Below are 17,735 nucleotides of genomic sequence, written 5' to 3' on the forward strand. Positions count from 1 at the left end.
CACTAGACATCAGCCCTGCTGGCACCTTGATTATGGGCTTGTAGTCCCCAGAACTGTGAGAATATACATTTCTGTTGTTTAAGCTCCCTAGTCAGGGGTATTTTGTTATAGCAACCTGAGCAGATTCACACATCCCTGAGCCACAGAAGCAGGGATTCTGAAACCATTAATTTTGATGTCATTTGTACCTTGATCCCAATTGAAGTTAGTGGAATGTTTGGTGATTTTCCCATCACTCAAGATTGGAACTGTTCCTTAATCCTGAGGAACCCTGTGGCACCACCAAGTATATTGGGATTTTGGTTGGCATCTCTCCCCAGGGACACTGGGGATAAAGGGAGGGTTTGTGGGAGCCCATTTAACCTAGAGAACATGGAGTTCCAGCTGCCTTGTAGTCATCTTTATCCTTCAATCATTTGTGACTTTTTCAGCTTAGGTGAATATTGCCTCAATGCCATCATTCTGCTTTTATTGCATGTTAACAGTGCTCCCGGGTGAAGAGTGTGATGTCAGTGTTTCCTGCCTATAAACAGAATGGGCTTTTGCTGTCATTCTGGCCAAGATCTGCTTTTGTTTGCTAAATTCAGACAGAAGGCACCAGACCAGTGCAATCTGCTCGGTTCCTAGCTGTGGGAGCCAGCAGCAGTGTGACTCAGGGTCAGATGGGTGGGTATGGGCACCTCTGCTAATGAAGCTGGATCTCTTTTGCTGCACTGTATTACTTTAAAAAGAAAATCAACTTTTTTACTTTTTTCTGGTAAATTAATAAATCAGCATAGATATTTTTATTTTTAGTTACATTCATTCTTAAACCTGAAAATTTTAAATGTTAGGTTACTTGAGTTCCTTCACCCTTATCCTCTCTAAGCAGTATTTTCTAGTAATGTGAAGCGAAACCTTGTAAAATAATTTTATAGTTTTCAGCCTTGCATCTCTTCCTCAGGTTACTTACCTGTGTTATAATGACTAAGTGTGAAAAAATAGAGTAGCATTTACCATACAGTAGATGTTCAATTTAAATCACTGCCTGAGGAATAAAAAAATTATGAAATGAACTACTATAACTCTTCAAAGCTATTTAAAAGTGACAATTCTAAACTAAACTGTCTTTATAATATTTTTAAATTCACAGGTTAAAAGTATTTTGATACTAAACTTTTTCTCTCAAGGTAATTTTTCTACAACGGGAAAGAAAAATCTTCATATTAATTATGTATTTCCAGGAGCAGTTGATCTCAGGTTCCTAAGTGAGCCCATTTAACAGGAAAGGATGGGAGGTCGCAGCTGCAGAGCCCCATTTCTTTGGTGATCTTGAACACTGGCTTATTAGGTGGAGTCACTGGTGTGAATGTATGTCTCGGTCACCACTATTTATATGCCTGCTGGGTTTTCCTGTCACTCTAGAACTTTAAACAAAATAGCAGAGGGTTTAGATTCCTGGAGAAGGCTCCTTTAATGACTAATGCCTGATGAGTGCTATTCAAAAGAGAAATATTCTTTTTGAAGCAGCTACTTGTACAATGTGAGGCTACTATCTTCCTCCACGCACCTCCCCTTCTCTACCTATGCATTCTGTGTCTCGAATTCATTAGTCCTAAATTCCTTCACCTATGATAGTCCATTATCATTTGCTATGTTGGGAGATATGCATTAAGGCAGGATTTGTAAATTTGGATATTACCAACCTGGGCTTCCCCGCTCAGGGTTAGCCCTGACCCTAACTTGATGTAGCCTTGTTGGTGGCTCCAAATGAATGCTGCATCTTGGTGAGCCTTGTAGCAGTCTGGGCTAGATTTCTTAAGAAATGTACAAAAATGTACAAGCCTGAGTCTCTTTCATAATTGCCAATGACATCTTTCTTCACTTTCTAAAACGAATTCTATCATGATGAGAAGATCACACTATAAAAGGCAAGAACATGTATTAAACCAATTATTTTTGGCTACCCAGTTAATGGGGAAATACAACAAAGGAGGCTTATTCATTTCTCTCTTTGCTGACGTCCTGGAAGGCCTGTCCCCAGAGGTAGCACGATGTCACTGGGTGTCCCAGATCTCAGTTGGTACTCCAAAGCATAAACTACATCAGCAGTCACCGAAGGGGATATAACACTGTTCCAGGAAAATAGCAATACAGGAAATGGATGCTCCAACTCATTGGGGTCGGTGTTGTTTCATGCAGGAATACAGACCTCCATTGTGTCCAGGCTTGCAGTGGTAAGCCAAAAAAGAACAAATGATTTTACTTTATTTTCTTACCCCTTCCTGTTTAGAATCCCAAAGTTTTGGTCCACACTGCATTATTGTGCAGTAAAACAAAACAGAACAAATACAAAAACCTGTGCAAACCTGCCGGGAGACAGAGGGGCAGGAAGAATATTAAGCAAGGAAGAAAGCTTTTGAGTCTAGCTGGCAAAAGCCACTGTGTTTGCTGCAGGGGAGCAGATTAAAGTCTCTAAACACTTCATTTCCCTATGAGGCCTGACTATATGAGAACAATTCAAGGTCCACTGCATTGAGTGATGGAACTTCCCCTCCTCACTAGCCTACCCGCTGTCGTCTTTATCAAATTTGAATGACCTGTGCCCACCAGGACAGATACATGCAGTTGCATGTAGTCTAGGTATATCAGGTATTAGATGCTGGTAGACTTCTTATGCATGAAACTATAGATAGTTAGCTCAGGATACAAATTATATTTTAATATTATCAGTGAGGTTTCAAGTAGACTCCCCAGGGTCCAAAGCTTTGACGTGCTTTTGAGCTCAGAATCCTGAGGACTTCTAAAACCCACCTTCCAGTTACAACTCTGATAGAATGACCCGTCTAATAAATCGTCTTGTCAGAGAGGCAGAGGGCTGCAGTGCAGTGTTCAGCATGGCATAGAGGGCTGCCTGCAACCACGTCAGAAAAACCACTCCACTCCAGGCCTGACAGAAGCAATGCAATCCAATAGAAAAGTTCCAGCCCTCTGGACAGCTAGGATTGAAACCTTTCCTGTGATCACTCACTCTTCGTGGAAGATCTCAATTCTTTGAATTGCCGCATTTGGGAATCTTTGGATGCCCTAAGAAGGATCTGCAACCAGACAGTATAATAGTCTTTACCCCACCCTTATTTTTCTTCGCTGCTTTTATGTTAATTTCTGAAAAGGTCCACGAGGAAGGACGCAAGCAGCAAGAGGCCTGTGTCCTGGCTGGAAAGGGTGTTTAAAACCCATTTGGAGTTTGGGTGAAGGTGAAAGTTGTCAGGCTGTGAAAAATGGCATCAGTGTTGGCTGACCTGAAATAGGGCTGTAAAGTTCTATTCCTCACAAAGGCAAGATATATTATTGCTGTAACACCATTATTCCGCTCCATCACTTTTAAACCTTGTTCCCATTATCTGCAAGTTAAATATAACCCTATGTAAAAACAGGAAGGACAGCACTAAGTTGTCCAGCTTAACAGCACACACTTAAAACATAATAGAGCACTTGTTACTGTATTTTATGGAACGGAAACTCCAAATGTAAAGATGTATTAAGGAAATATCTCAAAGTTATTAGGGAAGGATATTTACAATTACAGATTGCTTTATATTATGCTTTTATGAACATCTCAGGAAATGAAATAGCCCTCAGCTGTAGAGAGTGAAGAGGGAGGTAATTTTCCTTAATACGGGTGATAAAATTAATCTGATTGAAATCGCTAGCGATTATTTCGCAGAATACTGAGTGGCAGTACAATCACTTACACTCTTTTATATTTTTTTAGTCAAAGCTCGTGTAGATGAAAGCTAATTACAAAGTAGTGATGTGAGGCGCTAAGGAAATAGTTTGTATAGCATAGAACAGGCGCGGCTAATTGGGGTTTGTGATTACACAGATTGTTGTTAAGGAGAATTAACTACTAGCAGTCTCTCCTGCAAAGCTTCTCATCAAGGCAAAGTAAAAATAGACACTGGATCTGTTATTTATCTAATTATGCCTTGAATATTTTCACAAGCACGTTACACACTCTCAAATGGTTTGTTGTTCAAAAACTTTTGGTTCCACGCTGCTTGTGATCAAAGTGTCAATATGAATTTTTCAACACTGGGCTCTCTTCAGATCACTCTCCTTAAGTCTCTGCTCACAGGTGGTGGGCAATGAAGACTCGAAGCTGGAAGACTGGCTGGGGATTACCAAGTGCTCTGGTTGGTGGGGGGGCATATTGTAATAGGGGATGGCCCTGTTTACTGAAACTTTATGGAGGCCTGTAAGCCACTGGTTCAGGGTGTTTACATGTGAGTTAACTTTACAGCAGGCAACAGAGAAAGCTCAGCAACTTTGATCCTTTCTGTTAGAAAAAAACAAACAAACCTGAATTCATAGGAAAGGCATTGGCTCCCTTTGATCCATGGCTGTAGTTTATTGCTTCTTCTCATGGTCACGCTCCAAATCCTGATAGGCTCCCCAAAGCCCTCACTTATAGGATATCTTGAAGCTATATTATGGAGCCCGTAGAAGAACCAATTAGTTCTCATGACCACCTATTTATTCCGTATTTCCTGGATTCAGAGTCAGACACTTGGAAATACTGGCAGGTCCTCAGGCAGGAGCCCCACCAAATCCACATTACCAGCCATTTACCTGTTTTCCTATCACTCTGGGAGGCCTTCAGTCTCCTTTGACATCACCAATTTCATTTTTCACTGTCCTTGGATTTTGATTGTCCTTCAGCCTTGAATCATTTTATTGAACATTTTGGTCCTTTGTGGGCAGAACCAAAGCTCCTCTCCCAGAGGGAAAACAGCATCTTTATGCACATCTTTCTAAGACGTGGGATTTGGTCATGCGTCTTCATGGCTGTGCTGGCAGTAGTGCTTGGAGGACAATGTGAGTGGGTGGAAATGTGTGAGGAGCTTGGGAGGAAGCCTTGAGTCAGTGCTGTGTGAATCTTAAACAGTTGGGAAAAAGTGTTGCCTTAAGTAAGCTCTTCTAAAAGGCATTTCCTAGAATAATTCTGCAACATCTGAAATGCAAACTTATTGACAAGGTGATATATTCTGAAGACAAGGTATCATCTGAAAGTTTCATCTGAATGGTGACAAACAGAATCTCTAAGGATATCAGCAGGCACGAGTATAAGTGCATGGTGTGAGTATTCGCTGAATGACTGGTGCTACTCCTCAGCTGTATAAACCAAACGTAATAGCTTCACAAGTTGCTTTAATAGACCTAAGATCAACCAGGAGCATACATTAGTAAACAACTTACAGATTTCAACTCTTACTTATTTGCTTACGGTTTTTTCCATACTCATCTGTCTGCTTTTTGTTTAATCTTCATTATTAAAATGACCAAGTTGCTGCCAGAAATTATGTGCTAGGTTTAATTTCGAACTTGGTGAACAGTAAAGAAACAGAAGAGCAGGAGAAAAATACACATTCTCCCCTTCATTTGCTCGAGTTAGCATCTGAGAAAGTTCTTCTTGTGTGGATAAATATAGCTAGTTCCTAAAATCGAATTTCCTGCATTATTATTATTAACAGTTTGCTACGACCAATATGCTATGCAGCAGTCTGTGGATGATATCTGCAATTCACTGCCTTCCTATGTGAAAAGAAGATAAAAATTATATTATATGGGTGTATGCAAATTACGGAGGGCCTGGCCTTGTGCTCCAGTAATTCTTATATGTGCTTCTACGTTGTCCACTTGGAATGACAGGTACTGAAATTTAAATGGTTTCCAATAAAAATCCTGTAACCTGAAACGAATCCCTACTGAATAATTAGAATATCTCACCCATAAAAGGTAATCATGTGTCTTCCATTTCTGAAGAAGCCTCTATCCCTGATCAGCATCGATGGAGCTTTGGTCAGATTAGATCTTTAATTCTTATGAAAAAGACATAATACTCATTCTTTATGAGGAAGCCTTCTGTTGGGGCTGACAGCCTTAAGCTGTCACAGTTTTCAAGGGTCAGAACTGCTCTCAGTGCTTAATATGAGAGAAGAAATAAAAGAAGGTGAGATAGACTCTGCATTATTTTAGACACACAAGAAAGATGTGTCGTCTTTCCCGAGAGGCAGCTCAGCGACTACTTATCTCACAGTGTGTAATATCTGGTGCCACTGCAAGGCCTCATGCTTCCCAAACTTCCGGTTTTTACTGCTTATAAACCAAAGTGGGGAAAAACATCCTAATATCATTCTACCCACTACAAATGCACTAACGCCTGCAACATGGTAGAGGTAAGATGAGAAGATTTGAGGAGGAAAAGCCTGGATTTAGATCCTGGCTGGCCCCCTTGCTAACTGGAATCCGTTTGGCAGACAATTATTGCCTCCGGCCCCCATTTTTTCACCTGTGGAAGTCTGATGGCAAGAGACCTTTATGTGGATCAAACAAGTTGAAGTCTGCATGATGCATGCGGGTCTTCTTTGTTCCAGTTTGAGGATGGGTCCCCCTCAAAGCTTAAATCTTCTTTAGATGCAGGCAGGGAAGGTCAAATATACCAGGCAAGTCACTTAGAAGAAAAAGGCCTGTCAAAATGATGGAGAAACAGAAATTTTCAACAGAGAGTGACAAAGTCCTGGACATGTAAGTTAGCAAAGCTCATGAACTGTGAATTCTCTAAATTGCCAGCCTAACAATGAGGAACAATAGTTTGGGTCCAATTTTTTATAATATATTTATGATATAAAGAGCCCCCTGTCCCTTGTCAAAAAAATCTGCAAATCATTCCTAAAACATAAATAACAGTCACATTAAAGGAACAAATTATAATGCTGAAATATGTCCTTGGGCTGGAAACAAGGAAACAATGTAAGAGTGGAACTGCACACTACAAAAAATATGGCCTAATGATACATATTAAAATAATTATACATAGTTAGCAATTCTCCTCACATAATTTATTGAACTTGCTCCCACGACTGCCTATTTTGCCAGCTCTCTAGATATTTCTATTTCAGAGGATTTTGACATTTATGTCATTTTTTTTCTCTCCACAAAGTGGTAAAAAATGGAAAAGTCAGAATTTGCCCATAGAATCACATAAAATAAAATCTCGACTCATAGATCTGAAACAAGTACACATTTTTATAAACGTATGATAAAAAATATTTAACGTCTGAAGTAAATGTTATTTATTGAATCTCTGGCCAAATACTATAAAATATATTATAATCCAGAAATATTTTAAATTTATTGATGCCAGGTTCACTATGATAATTATTATAAGGAGATGTCTGTATATATTACTCTTAAAACACTCATATAATGTGTTAAGGGTAATAATTTATGTTTCAAAATTCTTTAGTTTCAATTTAACGTCCCCTAATCTACTACTTAGCAATTATACAATTTAGAATGTAAGAATAAGAATAAATAAGTTAGAAATAGATAATTATATTTCTGTGTATGTAAACTTAAAATATTATTCAAACCAAGCAATTTAGTAGGACTCCCCTTTAAATGACCATATATTTTCTAACCATACCTGTGCATAAGCATTTGCTATTATGACTGGATTAAATTATAGAATAAATATTTTTAGTTGTTAATTTTCTTGCTCTGATTATTTCAAAAGAGCTACAGAAATTATATCTGAAGTTTAAATTGGTTGAATTTAAAGTTCTCTGTTCTATCTTAGATCAATAGAATGTAGCATAGAAAAGCTATTACCGATCTGTATAGAAATAAACATGCTATATACAAACAATATATGTAAGCTATGCCATTGACTATGGTACCGTACATAGATAACATTTGCATTAAGGTTTGAGTTTAGATAATTGTACAGAAAGTATCTTAAAATTTCTTAAAGACATGTGGGTAACATGAGTAAGAATCATGATAAAGAATCCTATCTAAATATTTTACATGGAGGTGAGCAAAATATGTATGTATGTTACATAGTCTGTCATTTTGAGATGATACACACAGGAGTACATACAAATGTTTTAATAAAAATCACATAGTAGTAGGCAATATACAGTTTAATTTAAAATTATTATTAAGAAGTTGCTTTAAATGCTTTGACTTCAAAATTCTTGATCGTACTTAAGATTGAAAAATGCATTCTTCATAATTACCAGCATGTGACAACATTCTCATTGAAAGACATTTAACACTGAGAGAAATGTGATGGGTTAGGGTTGTTTTTACTGAGCCCACTAAAATCTATTCTGTTTTAAAAATGAGTTACATTAAGAAGTTAAACTTTCAATTTACCACGTCCTATAAAGTGTCTTTAAAAGTACTTTATAATGTTGCAATGGCGTGATCCTGAAAATAGCAATTATATTTTGGCATGGCTTTTGTTCAGTTTTTTTGTAACGCATTGATTGTGGCAAGACAAGGGCTTCAAATTACATTTTCTTGGAATTTTAAGATATTTATATGGAGAGCAATCTAACATTACCATATATGTTGCAAATTTCCTCCCCCAATCACTAGGTTAAATACAAGCAAGAACACCTATTTTGCAGGTCCCGAGTTAGCAGCTTCCCAGGTTCAATAATTGAGTCCAGACCTTAACTTGAGATAAAGCACTTGGTGGACCCTGAATTATTGAGTTCTCAGGAATGGTGGAATTTGATGTGTGCTAATCCCAAGTAAGCAGATGCACAAGGACCACAAAGGTTCAAACATTCGAAGGAAAAAAATGTAGTCTCCCCACTTAAGTCTAGGTGATTATTTAAGGGACATATACCGCAATATCTGTTCAGGTACCGTGGTAGGTTAGGGGAAACACTTCTGTGTATGAGACATTAAATGCGATCCCAGAGCAAACAGGAGCTGCCCTGGACAGACTCAAGTCTGGCGAAGAGGAGAGATATGCAAACAGCAGCACCCAGAGGCAAGGTCAACACTGTGATGCCAGCACCACAGAGGCCCAATTGAGCACCAGGAAAAAAGAGGGATAAAAAAATAGTTCATTTCCTGGAAATCCTTCTGTAAGAGAAGACATTGATTCTCCATCTTGGAAAATGAATTGGTGTTGGCTAGAAGCATAGGAGGAGAAATGGCATTTCAGGCAGAGGACACAGCCTGGGCAAAAAGTTCCAGGTGTGAGAAAGGACACAGTGATTGCCTAAGGAATCATACATAGCTTTATATAATTATATTGCAAACTGCATGTGCACATATGATAGGAGATGACCCTAGAAAAGAAGTTCTGTCACATCATAAAAATTCCCAAAGGTCCAGCTAAAAAGTAAAGTTTTTCTAAGAACAAGAACAACCAACAGAGAATTCTCAAAAGCACTGAGTCTGGCTGGATATTTTGACTGCTTTTATTTTTGACAGTTTATCCATCTCTTCAGGTAGTCAGCTATATATTTAATACTAAACACTGAATACCTATTACTGTCCAGGCAATGATCACTAGTTGCTGTGATTATGAAGTAAATTCTGGATGAATTATTGAGCACCTTGTAGACTGAATGATGTCATGTTCTGTGAGCCCACAGACATCAGACACAACCTTCAACCTCAAAAAACTGCTGCAATAACCTCCAGCATTCTTCCAGTTGGATTTCTAAATAAGCAAATACATATCATGGGTTCTTAAAAATAAAAAGTCAGGAAATAACAGATGCTGGAGAGGATATAGAGAAATGGGAACACATTTCACTGTTGATGGGAATATAAATTAGTTCAACCATTGTGGAAGACAGTGTAGTGATTCCTCAAAGATCTAGAACCTGAAATACCATTGTCCCAGCAATCCCATTACTGGGTACATACCCAAAGGATTATAAATCATTTTACTATAAAGGCACATGCACATGTATGTTTATTGCAGCACTGTTAACAATAGCAAAGACTTGGAACCAACCCAAATGCCCATCAATGATAGACTGGATAAAGAAAATGTGCCACATATACACCATGGAATACTATGCAGCCATAAAAAAGGACTAATGTCCTTTGAAGGAACATGGATAAAGCTGAAAACTATCATTTTCAGCAAACTAACACAGGAACAGAAAACCAAACACCACATGCTGTCACTCATAAGTGGGAACTGAACATTGAGAACACATGGACACAGGGAGGGGAACATCACTCACCAGGGCCTGTTGGGAGGTGGGGTGTAGGGGCTAGGGAAGGGATACAATTAAGAGAAATACCTAATGTAGATGAGGGGTTGAGGAGTGCAGCCCACCATGCACGTGTATATCTATGTAACAAACCTGCACATTCGGCACATGTATCTCAGAATTTAAAGTACAATTTAAAAAATGCCATTTACTAAAAAAAAAAAAAAATAAGTTTTCTAGTTATGAATTAATGCATGTTAAGTGTAGAAAATATTTTAAATTCAGCAAAGCAAAGAGAATATTGTGGTTAACACTAGATGCTATAATTGATGTCTGGTGCTGTTATAGATAAATCTAATAAATGTAATTTCTTAATAGAAGTTTATTTCTTGCTTACTTCAATGTGAGTGTTTGTCCAAGTGCCCCCAAGTGGAATTTTAAGCATCCAGTCTCCTGTCTGGTGGCACTGCTATCCCCCAGCACCTGAGAGTTATTTCCCTCTCTCTGGCAGAGGGAAGCAGGGGAGAAATGTGGCAGAGACCAAACTGTTTTCACCAGATCCCGTATCTTATTCCTCATTCCTGGAAAATGATACTTCTCTGCCCTTTATATGGTGCTACTATCATCAGTTCTGGCCACTGAGATGTGAGCAGAATAATGTATGTCACTTTTAGAGAGAGGCAGTGAAAAGTCCACGAATGGTTCAATTCCCTAGTCTCCATTTTGCACAGTGAATATAAGCGCCTCACATTGAGAACACAGAGCCATATGATTGAAGCAGATTGAATCCCTGAGTCACCAGATGGAGAACAGCTGCCCTGGGGAAATGTCCAGAAGCATAGTGGACACTGCATTCGTAAGAAATAAACTTTTATTGTGTTGAAAATTATTAAAATTTTGGAATCGTTGGTTGCCACAGCATAGTCTAACCTCTTCTGACTCTGCAGGAAGCTGGGCCTACTTCTTAATCGTCTTGCCAAGCAATGGCGAGCATTACGTCCACACACATTCTGTTGGTAGGAAATAGTCCTGGGGCCCTCGTAGAGGTTGTTTTTATCAGGTCAGCCTCTTGTGAACAACTTCTCTGCACTGTTGAATAGGATATGGTGGTCCTTGTAATCCGACTGTGGGATTATCAGCTACTGAAGGCCCACAGCTGGTTGGCTCACGGGGCATTGCCTGTGGCTGGTGATTGGCTGATTCACAGCCCAGGCCCTTTGCTTCAATTTGGGAAAATTCTGAAGAGCCATCTCAGCCCCAGAACTATCTGAAGGATTGAACGGAAAACTCAGTTGCAACTACATGGTGTGTAGAGGGACTTCTCCCTCTACTGAATCCTTCCTCCACTTCTTTATTGGTGTAGGTCAAATTTCTGCATCCAACTCTCGCTCTCTCTGACTCTTTTTCCAAGGAGCCTAATCTAAGACAACTATGAAAGTAGAGAATACATCACTGGATAGCTGTCTCTGTCACCTAAGAAAGTAAAGCGTTTATGGAATTGCTGTATAGTCTAGTCGTTTAATGTATACAAACATGGATGCATAGGTACATATATGCATTTTATTTATATGTAAATAAATATTTATTAGGAAGTTTATTTATTTTGTTTAAGTATAAAGAAAAGTTTTATTTCTAAGACCCTGCTGCCTTCTGATGAGGATGGGTCTTATCATTCCGGGGCTTGTGGTTTGTTGGGCTTCAGGTATGAGCAGGCATTTTTGAAGGGAGAGGCTGGGCATAGCTTAATTGCTCTCTGCATATAAAGGGAAGAGTACTATGAAGGGTCAGTTTGAAAATTCAGGAGGCAGCATCAGGAGCCAGCAGTGGGGTCCTGCGTGAAGATAAGGGAGGGAAAGAGATCTCAGTGGCTGCGTGATACCGACGGGTGTAGGGAGAAAAGAAGTACTTTATGGGGCTCCCAGTCATCGGGCTCCCAAGTTATTTTCTATATAATACATACGACATAAACTACCTTGACAAGTTCCCCAAGACCCTTGGGAGAGTCTGTACTGGAGACTCCCTTGGGACAACTTTGAGAGGACAAGATAATTTCATATCTTGTCCTCACACACATCCAAATAAAAAGCAAGCAATTGCACAGAACATTTTCCAAGCACCGATCTAGCATACACATCAATTCCATCTTTAAAAACCCCATCTTAAACAATGCTGTAACAAACATCCTAGTGGATAAAACTTTGAGCAGATATATAATTAATTTATTAGGGAAACATTCTGAAAGAGGAATTAATGATAAAATCTAGTGAAGATTTGTAAAGGCTTTTGATGCTACTGTGTAATTATGCTCCCATAAGTTTATTACAGTTTATTGTTGAAGTAATTGATCACTTGAAATGTAATATCACAAACATTTTACCTTCTTCTCTTTTGTCCTGTCTTTAAAATAACACACATATATATTTTGATGAACAAATGTTTCAACTTTTATGGAGTAGCACAACATTCGCTTTGTAAATTTGGCTTTGCCATTCACTTGAAAGAGGTATTCATTCTGATACACTGACTTTTGAACTACATTGAATTCATTTTACATTTTATGAATTCATTCATAGTTTTCCTGATATAGACATTGCCTTTTAATATTTGGTACTCAATATTTTTGAATTACTTTGTAAGTGGAAATATTTTTGTGAGAGACAATATCCAGTTAGTCAATTATTGTAACATCATTTAAAATATTTTCTATTGTTTCTCTATTCATCTGAGGTGCCACTGTTGTCATATGCTAAATTTTTATATATACCTGGGCTTACTTCAAGGCTATGTTGGCATATCAGCTGTGTATTATATTCACAATTATAATTTTGTTATATTTTTGAATTATAATAAAGTATACTTTAAAAAATTATGATTATAGATAGCTATACATTTAATCATAATATCTGGGAATATTAACAGATTTATAAAATTGAATTTTCGATCAAGAAGAATGATATATCAACCTTTTATTAAAGTCTTGTATCATTCTCTGCTGTAAAGCATAACCATTTTCTTAATATAGGTCTTATATTTTAAAAAACTTGGCCTGAGAAAATTTTTGTATATTTGTGACTGGAGACATTTCCAATCACTTAGTTATTTCTACTTAGTTATTTCTCTCTACTAAGTTATTTCTAATATATGAAAAAGCTCTTGTGTATGTGCAGGGGAGGTGAGTTTTGAAGTTGGCCACTTTACTAAATTTTCTTGTTCATTTTGTTTGAATTGTCTCTATAACTTCCTAGGTTGGGAATCTTATCATTAATAAATAATCATAATTTTGATCTTATATATCATTTTTTCCTATGGTTTTGCTAAACTGGCTAGAACAATTGGAGGATATTTCCCAATGATACTGTATATATACTGGGTATGTCCCTATATGTACATATGTGTATATTGGTATTTCTGATAACATATCAAATCCTTCCAGCTTATTGCTACTAGATATAATGTTAAGGAAATATCCTTCTATTAGTATTGCATGGAGATTATTATTGTTTTAAACATTAAGAATAATGAATCTGATTAACTTTCATGGGTCTTGAAGGAAAACCTTGTCATTGTGCACCCCATTTTGTACGTGTGTGGACATTTCTCAGGGAGGAGAAACTATAGTTGCTATTCTCAGCAAGAGTGCTCTCTTCTGCAAGGTCAGATGACTTGGATTGGACAGTTTTTCTTACTACTAATGCAACATTTTTCATGTTTTGATTTTTCTAAAGTAAAAATCCTTTGTATTCCTGAGCCAGCTTGGTTACTGCATATTTTCTTGCACTATATTAGTGAATTTGATATGCTGGCATTTTATTTAGAATTTTTGGACTTTATCATGAGAGAAATTTATCTGCATTTTTATTTTGCATCACTATTTTTGTCTAATATTGGTATCAAGATTACTGGTTAAAAGAGCTATTGTGTTTTAGTGCTGATCATGTTTAAAGAAACAGAAGATTTTTCTTTACTTTGGAGTATTAAAAGCACCAACTTAAAAGTATATTAAAACTATATGAAAAGTATCAACTTATATAAACTATCTGGACTGGGCGTTTATGTCCACTCTGCACATAAATTTTATATTATTTGTATTTTATTAAAAATTAAATCTTTGATCAGTTTGCATACATATACATGTCAATTTTAGTTATTGCTTATTTCCTAGAGACTTTACTTTTGTCATATTTGAAAATTTATAAGCATAAATTTGTCTGTAGTATATTCCGATAGTTGAGAAAAAAGCCATCAGAATTTATAATTAAACTTCTATTTTTTTTTTTTGAGACAGAGTTTCGCTCTTGTTACCAAGGCTGGAGTGCAATGGCGCGATCTCGGCTCACCGCAACCTCCGCCTCCTGGGTTCAGGCAATTCTCCTGCCTCAGCCTCCCGAGTAGCTGGGATTACAGGCACGCGCCACCATGCCCAGCTAATTTTTTGTATTTTTAGTAGAGACGGGGTTTCACCATGTTGACCAGGATGGTCTCGATCTCTTTACCTCGTGATCCACCTGCCTCGGCCTCCCAAAGTGCTGAGATTACAGGCGTGAGCCACCGTGTCCAACCCTAAACTTCTATTTTTATAACTGTTTAGGAATATATTCCTAAACAGGTATAAAACAGTGCTTTCATTAAGTTTATTAGAATTTTTGAATAATCAATTATTGGATTTATTTGTCTATTCAATTGGTTTCTAATTTACTCTTTAATGTTTCTTAATTATTTCATAATACTTTCCTAGAGTTTTTCTTACTCTATGAATTCTGTACCTAATATTCCATACATTTATGTTTACTAGGTTTTTTTTTTTGCTTTAAAAAGCAAAAAAAAAAAGTATCTATGGTTTTGATTTTTTCTCAATATTGCTTTTGCCTTATCTCAAAAGTTATGATATGTAATACTTCTGAGGTTGCCACTTTTTAAAAATTGTATTTTAGAATATTTCAAAGAATATAACATGCTTTTTGCTGCAAATTTTTAAAATACAAGCTGACAAAAGAAGAAAATGAAAATCACTTGTATGCAGTTGTATTAGTGTCATTTTACACGTATTTAATAACTGCAGTTAATATTTCTTCTTTGATATAATATTTACATAATTTTAAATATTTTTATTTAAATTTTTTTTGCTAGTTTTATACGATACCAGAGAATGTGACTTATTTTTTTTTTTTTATATTTGTTTTCTGGGGGCTGCAGCCTCAATGGAAAGAGTGTGACTTCATGCTTCATTCTGTTGGAAATTTTGTAAATTTTGTTTTGTGGCCCATAAATGATTAAATTTTATAAATGTTCAAGGATGATATAATTCTGTCTGTTGAGTACAAAATTTAATTTATATATTTAACCCAGAGTTACTAATTATGTCTTCCAGATTATTTTTTATTTACCACATCAATCAATGGCAGTGCATTAATGTCATGGAATATCTTTCTTCGTTCATTTATCTTTATGCTACATAAGTGGTAGTTTATGATGAATATGTCTTAATAAAAATGTATGTGATGCTTACAGGTTTAAGGGAACCTATTTTTCCTTTGATAACTAACATTTACAAAAAAACAATTTGCCTCTTGTAAATTTTTTATTTTGAATTCAGTTTTCTTTGATATTAATATTTCAATTCCTGATTTCCCTTTATTGAACTTTCTACATCTGTCTTTTCCTATCCTGTTGCTTACCCGCAGTTTTTACAACTCCCTATTTAATGCATTTTTCCTAAAGATATATTGTTTTAATTTTGTTTTTCCCTAGTAAATTTTTTTATCCTTAATAGACAAGTAAGTTGATTTATATTTATTACTGTGATGTTCAGTTTTGCTTAAGTTACCTTTGTTCTGTTTTGTGTATTTGTCGACATGTGCTTGCTTGTAAAATCCTTTTATTTCTTTTGCAATAGGCATTTGTTTTCATTGTTTTTATTTTTGTCACTATTCTGAAGGCATATGTTCTGTTTTATATCCTACTAGATTTTCTATTTTTTATTTTTAAAAATATTATTTACTATGTAAAGCTGCAGTTTTAGTACCTGGCATTGAATTCCGGTTCTGACATTTGCTAGCTGTGTCATCTTTGTCCTGTTCTTTGCCCTTTCCATGTTTGTTTCCTTAGCTGTAGACAATGAGTAATAAAAGAAGATTATTAAATAAATTAATACACATAAAGTGCTTAGAAGAATTACTAGCACACAGACCAGGCATGGTGGCTCATGCCTGTAATTCAAACACTTTGGGAGGCCAAGGTGAATGGATCATTTGAGTAAAGGAGTTTGAGCCTGGGCAGCATGGCAAAGCTTTGTTCTACTGAAAATGCAAAACTTAGCTGGGCTTGTTGGCATGCACCTGTGGTCCCAGCTACAGAGAGCCAAAATGCTACTGTACTCCAGCCTGGGCAACAGAGAGAAACCCTATCTCAAAAAAAAAAAAAAAAAAAAAAATAATTACTAGCACATAGAGTTCAATCAATATAATTTTTTCCATTATTAATATTACTCTTATTGGCTGGGAGCAGTGGCTCACATCTTTAATACCAGCACTTTGGGAGGCCAAGGTGGGTGGATGTATTGCTTGAGGTCAGGAGTTTGAGACCAGTCTGGTCAACATGGTGAAACCCTGTCTCAACTAAAATACAAAAATTTGCTGGGTGTGGTGGTACACACCTGTAATCCCAGCTACTCCAGTGGCTGAGGTGGGAGAATCGCTTGAATCAGAAAGGCAGAGGTTGCAGTGAGCCAAGATCACATCACTGCACTCCAGCATGAACAGCAGAATGAGACTCCATCTCAAAAAATAAAAATACTTTCATTGTTTTATTCTAATTTTTAGAGTAAAGGCAAAGTGGTATGTTTTGAATTTTCTCTGTTCAAGACAACACCTGTAAATACTTTCAACTAACTGTGCCTGTAAAAAGTCTGCCTAGCTAGCCCTCTTTCATCTCATTGATTATGACTTATTTACTTCCATCTTTTCTTCAAGAATAGAAACAATCTCTATACTAATCTGACTTTCATTCAACTTTCTTTGAACCCTGGAATAGCTTCTCTAATGTGTTCTATCACCAATTTGATACCTACCTTGTCAGTTCTCTTATTTATTGCATTAATCTCATTTTTATTTGTGTTTGTGTTTTTAGTTTCTTGATAGTCTTTTTATACCATCTCTGTCTCTTTTTTACTCTATGTTATGGAATCGTGTTGCTCATTCATCTTAACCTGTCCTCTTCTGACCATCCAGTGCTCTTGGTTAACAGAGTCCTGTTTTCCTGCATTTTCTTGAGGATGTGTCTTGATATTTTCTTCCAGTTGCTGTCATGTGTCCTTTTCAGCCCACCTTCTTCCTCTGGATGTTCTTCTCCCTTGTTCTTTAGATTTGTTTTTGTTTTGCGTTTTTTTTTTTTTTTTTTTTTTTTTGCTGATACTATTTCTCCATTTCTTATGTAATCATGCTGAAGATGGAGTAATACACCTGGACATGCTTGCTCACCATGTAGGTTTTTCCTGGCTTCAGTCACACCCTATGTGACAATCAGCTCCTTCTGAGGCCTGCAGAGTGGAAGGATGGTGGATACACAATGCTTCTACTTTTTTTCAGCTGCTCTTTCTCTGACAGCCTTGTGAGGCTCTCAGGGTGCCACCTCCTGCCTGCTACGTGGGTTTTTTAGAAATCCATGTTGACAGAGACCAAAATAGCCTGAACGACTTTAGGGGATTCTGTGCTTTCTGCTTCT

Source organism: Callithrix jacchus, chromosome 14, assembly GCF_049354715.1.
Source record: "Callithrix jacchus isolate 240 chromosome 14, calJac240_pri, whole genome shotgun sequence".
In the NCBI taxonomy this organism is placed as follows: domain Eukaryota; kingdom Metazoa; phylum Chordata; class Mammalia; order Primates; family Cebidae; genus Callithrix; species Callithrix jacchus.